This window comes from Heterodontus francisci, chromosome 32 (assembly GCF_036365525.1).
Source record: "Heterodontus francisci isolate sHetFra1 chromosome 32, sHetFra1.hap1, whole genome shotgun sequence".
NCBI lineage: Eukaryota > Metazoa > Chordata > Chondrichthyes > Heterodontiformes > Heterodontidae > Heterodontus > Heterodontus francisci.
The window spans coordinates 31,070,415-31,083,230 of record NC_090402.1 but is presented as its reverse complement, the minus strand read 5'-3'; the positions used below and the strand labels follow the sequence as shown (position 1 = coordinate 31,083,230).

At 39.5% G+C, this 12,816-nt stretch overlaps 1 protein-coding gene and 1 long non-coding RNA gene across 3 annotated transcripts in view; one reads left to right on the top strand and one right to left on the bottom strand.

The window, feature by feature from the left end:
* The window catches only part of LOC137347737 (tumor necrosis factor ligand superfamily member 15-like), a 146,763-nt gene that overhangs the window by 51,842 nt on the left and 82,105 nt on the right, over positions 1–12,816 (bottom strand). The window lies entirely within an intron of this gene.
* LOC137347739 (uncharacterized) overlaps positions 1,370–12,816 on the top strand; it is a 105,117-nt gene continuing 93,670 nt past the window's right edge. The window contains exon 1 of the long non-coding RNA XR_010969011.1: positions 1,370–1,609. This is a non-coding gene — a long non-coding RNA (uncharacterized lncRNA). The remainder of the gene's footprint in view (positions 1,610–12,816) is intronic.

Genomic DNA, 12,816 nt, shown 5'->3' with positions numbered 1-12,816 from the left:
ACCCAGAATTGAACCAGGGTCGCTGGAGCTGTGAGGCTGTGGTGCTAACCACTGCGCCACTGTGCCGCCCATATGAGTTGCCCATTAAGACAGAAATGAGAAAGAATTTCTTCTCTAAGAGGGTTGTGAATCTTTGGAATTCTCTACCCTGGACAGCTGTGGAGGCTGAGTCATTGAATATACTCAAGGCTGAGATAGGCAGATTCTTGAACTGTCGGAAGGCCAAGATCAGATCCTCCATGATCTTTCATCTTATTGAATGGCGGAGCAGGCTCGAGAGGCTGCACGGCCTACTCCTGCTTCTGGTTCTTATGCTCGTATGTTCTTAATTTAAGCATCAAGTTGATTTGTAGCCAAGCCAGTTATCGAGTAGAGCTTTTATTCTATTTCAATAGTGCTTCATAACCCCAGCCCTTGAATACTGTCTTCTGTTGCATCATGTGATTCTTTTCAATCCTCTCTGACAGACACCCTTATGGTTTCCCTAAATTAAATTGTTAATTTCTTGACAGCTCTCTGCTGTGGAACAACATCCACTAGGACCTGGTTAAATCTTTTCAAACTAATTTCACCTAATACCCTTATGGTTAGGAAAGATAGGAAAATTGACAATCTGGACTTGATTTGATCTAGTCCGAGAAGTGAAAGTAAAGTGCATTCATTTCTCTCCAATTATTCTCCAGATCCTGCCACTGCATCAAATCACTTCCTATTCACTCTCATTGTATAGAATCTTTATTGAAGCATAGCATTTAAAATATAAAATTATGATCTAAATAGAAAATGCTCCATACTATCATAATTACTGTAGTTGACTGTGTATTCAGCATCTGAATCGGATATTATGGCACTATTTTGAAGAAGAGTAGTGGTGCTGTCCCTGGTTTCTTGGCCAATATTTATTCCTCAACCACCATCAATAAAAAAAAATGATCAAACCTTTATCACGTTGCTACTTGTGGGAGCTTGCTGTGCACAAACTGGCTGGCATGTTCTGTAAATTACAATAGTAACTACACTTCAGAAGTACTTCATTAACTGTGAAGTGCTTTGGGACATCCAGAGGTCCTATAAATGCAAGTTCTTTCTGTCTTGTCTGTAATCATTTCTTTTACGAAAATGTTATCTGAAAATGCTGAGTATTTTTTTATCTGTATGCTAATTTGCTAAGTAAATCATGCTGTATAATTATTGAGATATTATCTGTCCGCAAAATAAGTGCTTGCAAAATCTTCAAGAATTAATAGAAAATAAATGTCAAACTGGCATATTGAGAGCAGTTGGTGGTTTTGTTTTGTAAGTAGGCTACCAAATGAATTTAAAAAAACAGTGCAATCAGGTGACTGATCAGAGCTGCAGCAATAAATTGTGAAAGCTAGCTACAAGACTTGCCATGTATTTGTTCAGCATATAATTCTGTCAATTTTATAACCCCTTAAATGGAGTAAAGGACAGGGACTTTCTAACTGTGTAATGGACACTGCCACAGACTTACCAACATGGGTACAAGGCTGACCAGCACTGGGATACATAACCAGCTTACACTATGTAAATTCAGATTCCAGAAAGAGGTAACCTTGCAGTTTCACTCAGTGACACCATGAGAAAAGTAAGTAAATATTTTTGTTGTTTGGGGAGGGAGAAGAGCAGATATTTTTATAGTGTGCATCATTTTTGCCACAGTGACATCTCATGCAAGAGATATGATGATACATGTTGTGTGCTGTTAGACAAAGGAATAAAAGTTAGTTAAAAGCAATGAATATAGTGCACCTGTCTGAAAATAGTAGTATTGAATTACTAAAGTACTAAATCTTTAGAACTCTACAATTCCTCTTTAATGACATAATAGTTAAAAGCAACATACCATACACTGCCATTTAAAGATACTATCATTAAAAAATGTTATTATCTGGTATTAAGTTAGATTTGAAAAAGAGAAAGATCAACTTCAATGCCGTCCACTCCTAGCCTAAGCTGTTCTTAAGCAAATAAAATACAATTTTATAAGTAGAACATGTGTAGTACTATTATCAAAAGACCGAAGTATGTAACGATTCTGCATTGCATGTTGATAATTTCACTCCATATGTAGAGTTATAATCAGTAGAAAGGAGGGAAGCTACTTGCACAGCAGAAGAACCACTAGTAAACACACATCAGCCAATTTTCTGGCCACCAATACAAAAACTCCATTATCAGTGGAGATTAGAGTCGGTGAGTTCAGATTCTTTTTTTTCCCAAAAATATACTTTATTCATAAAAATCTGTAAAAAATACATTACAAAACAGTTCAAAACAGCACCAAGTTGACATTCCAAAAAGTGCAAAGGAAATCAGTTTTCTTCAATACAGGACTTCATACTTACTGCAGTGTAACTGCAACTGGTACGAATTGAATTTTAAGAAGTGCCCTAATCACCCAATCTCATTTTTATAGCATGATGATCAACATTAATAATTGTATTGTTTACTTAGATGCCAGTGAGTATGTAATTATTATCTTATCAGTAATATCCTGCTTAGCTTTAGCTTCCAATCGCACTCTCCTTCTGAACCTTTCTTGTCTGTATTTTATTGATACAACAGTTCTCTTCTCCCCTTTTTACTCCTGTCTTCTGCACTGCAAATAGTCTGTCATCGATAGTATTGAAATCACGATTTATAACACTGGATCTTACTCTATTTCTTTCACAGCACATCCAAACTGTGCAGTTCCCTGTCTCACTTCATCCTTGCTACCTTTTGCAATCATTAGGCATTTAAAACCCAAGCTTGGTATCATCAAAATACAACCTCCTGATTTACCACATTTATATTACTGCTCTGAACTTTAGTGGTGTCCTGCACTCCAAGCTTTGCCATTGACCTTTAGGTTTTTCAGTTAACTATCTTGTCTTCCCAAATTCTAAAATGGTACGGGATCAGCTGTATAGCTCAGCACTGATAGTTCCTGATTCCTGTGAGCAGATACTGCTCTCAACATTGCCTGCAACTCCGTAGTACCATAAATATCTCTTTATTAAAATACCAAAACGTTACCATATCAGTTCCTCTAAGAAGGTGTCCAAAATCCACAAGTAAATTACTGTACCATTAATAGCAAACATATTGTATAGCATTCTGCTAATTTAATAGAGACATTAGCCCTCTGGTTAAAATATCAGGTAGAGGGGTCTCATGCACCTGAAATATTCACCCTATAATATTACCTACAGTAACCTGATATCTTGAAATATCTTCTAATCAAAGACAATAACATAATCAATATTATAATAAGCAGTTCAAGCCTTATCGACCCCTCATATCAGGCAATTACATTTTATTTCTAATTCTAAATAACAGTGAGTGCAAGTCATTTTTCACCGTTATCCTTCAAAGTTGGCAGTACAGTTTTTCACCATATCCCAAAAACAGTGCAAGAATTTTCCATTTGCTACTTTCTCTGGCATTCAGCCTCGACAAAGATCATTTTGGAATCATGCTCTCTAATGTGACATGTTTCTGAAGCATGTAACATGAAATCTTTGATTTCCACAATTTGAAAAGTACTTCAATCCAGAAATTATTACACCAAAAGTAAGTTGATTCCTGTCCAGGGGAAATAGGACTTCCCTCAAGAACAATATTTCTGTGCTTTCCCATTTCAATTTATCTTTTTCCCTATTCATTTGATCTCCTGACTGAGAAGACAGACAAGGAGCTGCTCCTAGTTGATGCCTGAGCATGGTGACGGCCATGTTCAGATGGCTTGGCTAAGATCAAGAAATCATCATGAAGAGTTACAGGTTAAAAAGCTCATGGTGTGCTGCACCAACCTAGAAATCACTGCTGCCGGGAATTCTAATACCCATTGTTAATAGTGATCTCAAAACTTTATACAAAAGACTTTACTGCTCTTAATCTATGTCATTTTAGAAATAACATTATACAGTCAACTGCATGTGACACTTAAAGCAGACTTTTAGACTATACTCACCTAGAGCAAAGTAAGCACCAGGAACTGAGATATACACAGTTGTACTATATATCGCTGAACTATCGGCGAAGAAAATATCTTGTTTGAAACAATATTGAATGCCGTTATCGATCTTAATATTTTAAATATATATTATAAGGATCAATGATTCTACTTCAGGTTGATTTGAGGTACCATCCTCAAAATCGTTATGTATCCCTCTTGTTTCCCCCTTTGCGCTGTGAATTGTGCTGTCACCAACTGCCACAAGAATTATTTGAAAGTTTCAAAACCTTTTGTTTCAACACACTTTTTCAAACAACCAACAGATCCCTCAGCAATAGATTAATAACTATTCCTTTTAATTCCAGTTCTGAAGTCTCAGCTTTTCTTGTCCCATCATTTTCCAAGTTATTTTTCCTATCATTTCAGCCACATACCTGCCTGAATGGGAGAAAAGTGTCATAGATCTTCTGCCAACAACATACATGAGCTGACCACATGAACATGGTCACACTAACAAGAGGCTGATTCACTCATCAATTTACTTTCTCTTTAATAGGCGTGAAATGCTGTTGTTAAGTGATGTCTAAAATTAAAAATAACATCTGCGAGAGGAAAAATTTGTTTTGAGTGGAACATTTAGCGCTGTTGAAATGAATGGGGGAAATACACACTGGGCAAGAGTGAGGTTGAGTGAATCTTGCTGTTCAACAGCATAGGATGGAATTGCCAAACCGTGTAGAGTTCAAATAGTAATTATAGAAATCTGACCTATTATTACCCACCTTCCTACTCTTTTAATTGATGTGAATGAAAATTGCAACATCCTACAGCTCTTCAAAGTATTCTAACAAAAAGTAAATTATTCAATAATTACAGCACAAAAGCGTTTAAGTATCTGTACAAGTGTTAGCAAAAAGCTGTTATTTCATGTACACATTGACATCTTTCTCAAGTGACTAGTAACCATCGCCCTCTCCTGGGTATAATGCCTTACATATCCTACTAGAATCTGGGCCCAAACTAGTCAAAAGCATGAGGTGATAGCCTAAGTTCTAATTTTTGCATTCCGTACACCATCAACATTCTATGTTAGCAAACTGTCGAGATTGTAATTATGCTGAAGTTTTTACTTTTCATTTTTACAATCTTTCAGATGTCCATATATGTTCCACCAAAAGTTATTTAAATTCTCGACTAGAACAAACCTGCCCACAACAATCTTTGTTACTACAAACTTACATTGTAATAAAGCTGTTCTCCTCATCCCAAGTGAAGCTCCATAAGCCTTTTCTCTGAACAGGATCTTCTTTGGGTTGTTCAACTATAGTAGGATTGATTCATCACCACTCAGCATTTTCCAAAGTCTTTTTCCAGTCACATCCTGTTTGAAGTCAGTGCTGACACTTTGTGGTCTATTTTTAGAACGTTTTCACAGAATTCTACCAGGACTCTTTCCTTGTCCTTTACTTGACTAATTGTCTATGTTCTTTCTCGTATCAAAAACAATATGGCTGCCTCTTCAGATAGAGAATGAATGCTGATCAAACCGAAGTTTGCCCTGTGCTGTCTCATTGCAGCCAATCCAAAAGGCATTCAAAATATTAGATCATTAGACAAATCCAAATTTTATTTGCATAATGGCAGTGTTCTCAATCACCTGCTCGAAACTGAAATAACCCAAGGCGCTATACAATATACTACTCGTAAATTTTCACCTAAGAAACTCATGAGAAATCACATTTGTAGAATCTTTACCCCTTGTAGTAAATAATTCAGTGGAACAGTACTTTTATGGTTTACATTCTAACCTCAAATTTAACATAATCACGTATCAGCTGCATTATACTAGGCCTTATGGGCTCGATCAGAATATACAATACTTTGATTTCTTATTTTAAGATCTTGTTCAGATAAAATTAGTAAAGTGCTGAAAATGTACAGCTGTCCCAGTTAAATGACCTTATACATTAAAGGAAATAATCTGTTTTAAAAATAAAAGTGACCATTACTCACTGTTCTGCAAATGACAAAGGCTCCTATAGATATTGCAGTAGAAATGAGACTGAGCACTAAGCAGGCCACATTTATAAAATTCATGTTTCTGTTCTGGGACCTCCAGTCCAGAGTTCTGTCTTCAGGATTATTCACTTCTGTCAGAGAACACATTTTCACACAACAGCAAGTGGTGGAATGTTCTGCGTATATTTATATATGGTCACCTACACAAGATCTTATCATTTAATCTTCATCAATCAAATTAAACTTGGTATCTTCGCAGGTTTTTTCCCGCTCCCTACCACCCCCCCCCCCTCCCCCCGATGTTACTAAATGCCACTGGAAAATTAAAATCATCTGTAAAGGTGCGAATGTGTGGGCAGTTAACGACACAAAAGCAGAGTTAAGAAACAACTCATGTTTACGGGCAGGGATTTCTCAAGGGTAATCCTGTTAAATCAAAAAGGATGACATCATTTTAACATTATGGGGGAGGGGATTCCAGGTGTCTCGAATTTCATTATCAGTCATGTTTGTTTCGAACAGATTTATCTACAAACACAATCACTTTATACAGTAATCAGCAGGATGTGTGGCTTTATTGTGACAGACTCACCTGTTCTTTTCAGAGTGTTATCGACCAATTCGTTTGTAATTTCACCTTTTTCTGTTTTTATTCATGGTTTCGAAGGTACTCTTTGGTGTATTCTTACACTTGTACTTTTTCATGCAGTTACATATAATTGTTTAGTTTAGTTTAGAGATACAGCACTGAAACAGGCCCTTCGGCCCACCGAGTCTGTGCCGACCATCAACCACCCATTTATACTAATCCTACACTAATTCCATATTCCTACCACATCCCACCTGTCCCGACCACCTACCTATACTAGGGGCAATTTATAATGGCCAATTAACCTATCAACCAGCAAGTCTTTGGCATGTGGGAGGAAACCGGAGCACCCGGAGGAAACCCACGCAGACACAGGGAGAACTTGCAAACTCCACACAGGCAGTACCCAGAATTGAACCCGGGTCGCTGGAGCTGTGAGGCTGCGATGCGAACCACTGCGCCACTACCATGGAAGAGCCATAAATGGTCGAGAAATATCTGACAGCAGTGCAGGTACTGTACTACCATCCTGGAAAATCCCTCCATTATCACGGAGGTGCACAGATGCTGCTTGTGTTATTAATATAGCTTTTTTCACGTTTCATAATTGACATGATAAATCTTACAGAGGGAAATTTTCTTCTTCAGGTGCGAGACAATTCTTTTCTGGTTTGAACTCATGTCTCCAGAGCATTTGTCCAGTATCATTACCTCTATGCTACCATCTCCCCATAATACATTATAGTACAAAACATACCCCTGAAAGGCAAAAGTTACACTTGGATAGGGGACTGTCTATAGATGCTGTCTAAATGGGCTTCCAAAAGACATTTAATAAAGTTCCACACCTTAGAAAGAGTATGTTGGCCTTGGATAAAATGCAGATTCATTAAATTATTAACAGAGTTCCGAGGATTAGATTATGAGGAGAAATTACATAAACTAGGCTTGTATTCTCTGGAATATGGAAGGCGAAAGGGTGATTTGATTAAGGGTTTTAGGATTTTGAAAGGGATTTATAGGGTAGATAGGGAGAAACTTTTTCTGCTGGTGGAGAAATCTAAAACAAGGGGACATAACCTTAAAATCAGAGGCAGGCCATTCAGGAGAAAAGTTAGGAAACACTTCATACAACGGGTGGTAGATGTCATTGAATGGTGGTATAGTCTCAAGGAGTTGAATGTCCTGTTCCTATTAATATCCACGGTCACCAAATGAGGTAAGAGACAGTGTCAAGTTAAAAAAAAAAGCTCAAACAAGCTCAAAAAGTGGAAATCGGAGTTGGAGAGCTATATAAAGAAACAAAACAATACAAAGAAAGTAACAAGAGGTGTAAAAAGGAATATGAAAACTTGCAAGGGATATCAAAGCTAACAGCAAAGGTTTGTATAAATATATCAAGAGAAAAAGAATGGTAAAGGGGAATATGGGCCCATGAAGACAGATGCAGATGAAACTATAAGAAAATGGCTCCACCAGTCAATAAGGTCATGGCTGATCTTCCACCTCAACTCCATTTTCCTGCCCTATCCCCATATCCCTTGATTCCTTTGCTTTTTTAAATTGAGTACTTTATATCTGTTTTTACAGTAAAGGAATAGGACAATATACCAATCATAAAAGGAAACCTAAAAATAAGTCAAGGGGAGGAATTTAGTGGATTTAATATAAATAAAACAATGGTAATAGAGAAAATAATGGAACTTAAGATAACCAGATTTCCAGGACCTAATGGATTCCACCCCAGGATACTGGAATAAGTAGATGAAGAAATTGCAGCTGCATTCATTATAATCTTTCAAAGCTCTCTAGATTTAGAAATTGTGCCTTTGTATTTCAAAATTCTTGCTGTCACTCAAATAAGAAGGGAGGGAGGGAGGGAGAAAGTAGGGGCTGGATTTTATTGGCCCCCTGAGGCAACATTGGAAGTGGGGGGGCACGGAGATTCGCAACAGGTGGCGGGTGGGCAGGGGTATGGATGGCCCATCGCCACCCCATTGCCAAGCGATTTTCTTGGGGGCGGGATAGGCCAACAAGGGCCATCCAACCCAAGGCCAGTTGAGGCCATAAAGTGGCCTATTAATGGCCACTTAAGGGCCTCTTTCCCCCATCACTAGGATCTTGTCAGCAGCTGTGGGGAGGGGGGGGGCATCCGTCACGTGGGAGGATGCCTTGTAAAATGAGGCGCTCTCCCTGTGGGCTTGGAGGTGATGGCCCCTCCTCCGTGGGCAATCTGTGGCCCACAGAGGGCCCCAGCCAGGAAACAATGCACCTCCCACAACCCCCCTTCCCCTGGACTTTATGACCACCCTTCCACACCCCCTCGCCAGGATCTTCCAAACTAGCCCTGGTGACCCCATATTCACCTGAGGTCCAGGGTTCCAGCACTGGGCCTGGGTCTGAGGCCTCTGCAGTACTGGCAGTGGCCACTGCTCCTGGTGGCGCTGCCGATATTGCTGAGCTGCCAGTCCTGTGATTAGCAGGCAGAATTCTCATGTTCAAAGGGAGGGGATCCCAGTGCCAAAAACGTCGCCTCTGTGTCTTGGGGGCATGAAAAGGCCAAGGCAGAGTTCCCCCTGCCTTTTCAGCCTTGCGCTGGGAACCCTGGATCTTGTACAAATGAATGTCAGAAGGGCAATTCATAAGGCTCTGCATATTATTAATAAAAATGAACGTTCTCAGAATTAGAGGTTACCTAGTAACACAGGTTGGTAATTGATTAGAAGGTAGAAGACAGTGAGTCCAGATAAAGGGAATATTCTCTGATTGGCAGGATGTGACAAGTGGTGTTCCCCAGGGATCTGTACTGGAGCTATTCGCCATAGATATAAATGACTTGGATGGAGGAATAGAGAGTTCTATATAAGATTTTGCAGATTACACTAAATCAGGAGACACGGTAGATTGTGTGGTTGAGAACAGAAAATTGCAAAGCGACATGGACAGACTAAGTGAGTGGGCAAAACTATGATAGATGGAGTTCAATATGGGCAAATGTGAGGTCATCCACTTTGGATCCACAGAAGATGAATCTGAATCTTTTTTAATGGTGAGAGACTAGGAGCTGTGGAGGAGCAAACAAATTTAATTGTCTCTGTACACAAGTCACTAAAAGCTAGTGTACAGATGCAAAAAGGAATCAAAAAGGCTCCTGGGATGTTGGCCTTTACCTCAAAGGGGTTAAAATACATAATTGAGGAAGTTACGCTTCAGTTGTATAGTGCCTCGGTCAGACCTGATCTGGAGTACTGCATTTAATTTTGGGCACCACACCTTATTGGTCTTAGGTGGGGTACAGTGCAGATTCCCCAGAATTATACCATGGCTAAAAGGTTTAAATATATGAGTATAAAGGTGGTTTGTATTCCCTCAAATTTCTAAGTTTGAGGGGTAATCTAAGTGAGGTGTTTAAGATGATAATGGATTCAATATGGTGGATAGAGAGAAATCATTTCCTCTAGTGCAGGAATCCAGAACAAGGCAATATCATCTTAAAATTAAAGCTTTGCCTTTTAGGAGTGAAATCAGAAAACAATTCTTCATACAAGATGTTGTGGAGCTCTGGAACTGTCTCCTGCAAAAGGCTGTGTTGAAGTTTTCAAGTCCGAGATCATAGATTTTTGTTAGCTAAGGGGACGAAGGGATATGGAGCAATGACAGGTACAAGGAGTTGAGGTACAGATAAGCCAGGATCTAATGAGTGTGGAAGAAACTCAAAGAGCTGAATGGCCTTCACCTGTTCCTAAGTTGTTCCTAGGTCCTTCTGTCTTGCCGCATTTTGCCTCACCTTCAGAAGCATCCTCGAAACCTAAACTTTCAATCACCTATTGTTACTCTCCCAATTCCGCTTGGGTCACTGTTCGCATAACTCCTCTGTGAAGTGCTTTAGGAAATCTTGTTGCATTAAAAATTGTGCTGCTGTTGAAGCCAGAATTACCCATGAATAGTTATCTTCTATAACAGTTCTAGTTTCCATCAAACAAGTGCCCTACTCAAACTGCTATTTTTTAATATTCTTGTGTACAAAAGTAGGGGTAAAATAATGTTTTTTTTTGTTTTGCATTTCTCATTTTAACAAGCACAACCAAACAGGCAAATAGGAGGTCAATTTAATGATTTTTCTGAATAATGGTAGAATCTACAATGCATTCGTCTCATGGGACAGTGCTGGGACGTCCTGAGTGTAATATATGTTATATATTGTGTACACTATTTGTAAAGTGTTAGGAACAATTTAGCGAGGAACTAGTTGTTATGTGTAAGTGTTCCAGTGGGGGGCCTCATTCACGGTTGCACTGGGGATTCATGTTATATGTAACACAAGAATCAGGTTCCACAGCACAGAGCATTGTGCTGTATTAAAGAAGACTGAGTCCAGCCTTTTCCAAGTTAAAGTGTGATTCTTTCCAACATCTGGGAACCAGAAACAGCATAAAGACAAAACCTAGTGGCAGCAAATGTCTGTGAGTAAACCTACAACATTTTTAAAAACATCAGATTGAGAAAAGCGACCCAAATTAGTGCCAGAGAAAGAGACAGAAAAACTGAGTGACTCATGCGAAAACTCTAAAAAAAAAGATCGAAATGTCAGCTGGGACAGGATTGAATGCACTGCGACAGCCCATCATGAATTTGGGAGCTGATGATGTTGTAGAGGCATTTGAGAACTTTAAACAAAAGTACAATTTGGAATTCAGTAGCTTCCTTAAAGGCAGTAGTGAAGAGGAGAGGGTCAGCTAAATCCATCTGTGGGCTGGAGATAATGGATTACATTTATTTAACAGCTGGGACCTAAGCAAAGAGGACAGCAGAAACCCAGAGAAAATTTTTGAAAGATTCAGCACCCATCTCCAGCCAAACTCAAATCATCGGATATACTGATATGAATTTCAAGGCCTCAGACAGGAACTAGGTGAGCCTATTGACAATTTTGAAGCAAAATTGAAAAATGCACATCCTGAAGTACAGAAAGCTCTAGTCAGACAAGACAAGCTCACAATATCGCAGGCTGTAGACACTGCCAGAGCACATAAAGCCATGAGCAGACAGATAAAGACTCTGACCTCCCAAATGGCTAGCCTTCAGTCAAGCCAAGAGACAAGCAGCAGGGTCGATGCAGTGAAACAACAACTAAAGAATGTACATCAAACAGAGAGAAAGACGTGCAGGAGTGGTGGACAACCACATGAACTGACAGATAGAAGGAAATGTCCCACATATGGATCAATCCACAGAGTTTGCAGAAAGACCAATCACTGGGAAAAGATGTGCAGAACAAGGCGAGAAGGTGGTAGTCGAGTCATCAGAGCCAGAGTAACAGGGCGAAGGAATAGTGAAAGAAACCAAAACATCCATACCCTGGAAGATGGTGATGGGTTTGAGAACATGATAGACATAAGAATCATAGAATTGCACGAAATGTCTGGATGTGACAGTTCCCAGAGAAAAGAAATTCACACAACCATTCAGATCAGGAAGAGGCTGAGAAATGAACCCACAACGATAAATCTGAAGGTAAAGATTGATACTGGAGTGCAGAGTAACATCATCCCGCTCAGACTATACCAGCAGATCTTTCCTGAAAATGTGGAGAAAAATGGTTATCCAAGGGAAGGTGCTCTGAAACCAAACAACGTCATGCTAACAGCATACGGGGGAACTGAGATTCGACAGCGAGGAACAACCCAAATCAGAGGGACACACAAAGGAAAAGATGTTAACAGTATGTTCTACATCACAGAAACCGATGGTCCAGCTATCCTGGGGTTGAGCAGTTGTGAAGAGCTTCAGATTATCTCAGTAAACCATGAGGCGAAGGTGGTGACACTGAGGGTTGAAGACAGTACACCCATTGAAAAGCGCCCTCCGATAAGAAGCAAAGAAGATCTGGTACAAATGTACCCAGAGTGTTTTGGTGAGATGGTTGGATGCTTTGAGATTTTGAGTATCACATCACTATTGACCCAGCGATGAAACCAGTGATTCATCCCCCACGTAAAGTACCAGTAGAACTAAAAGGGAAGTTTGAAAGAGAGCTCTGAGAAATGGAAGAAAAGAAGGTGATTGCCAGAGTCACAGAGCCTACAGATTGGGTAAATTCCATTGTGGTGAGAGAGAAGTCAAATGGACGGCTAAGAATTTGCCCGGATCCCAAAGATCTTAACCAAGCAATAAAGAGTATTCACGACCATATTCCAACATTGGAAGAAATCACCAGCATTGGCAGGGGCAAAAGTTTTCAACA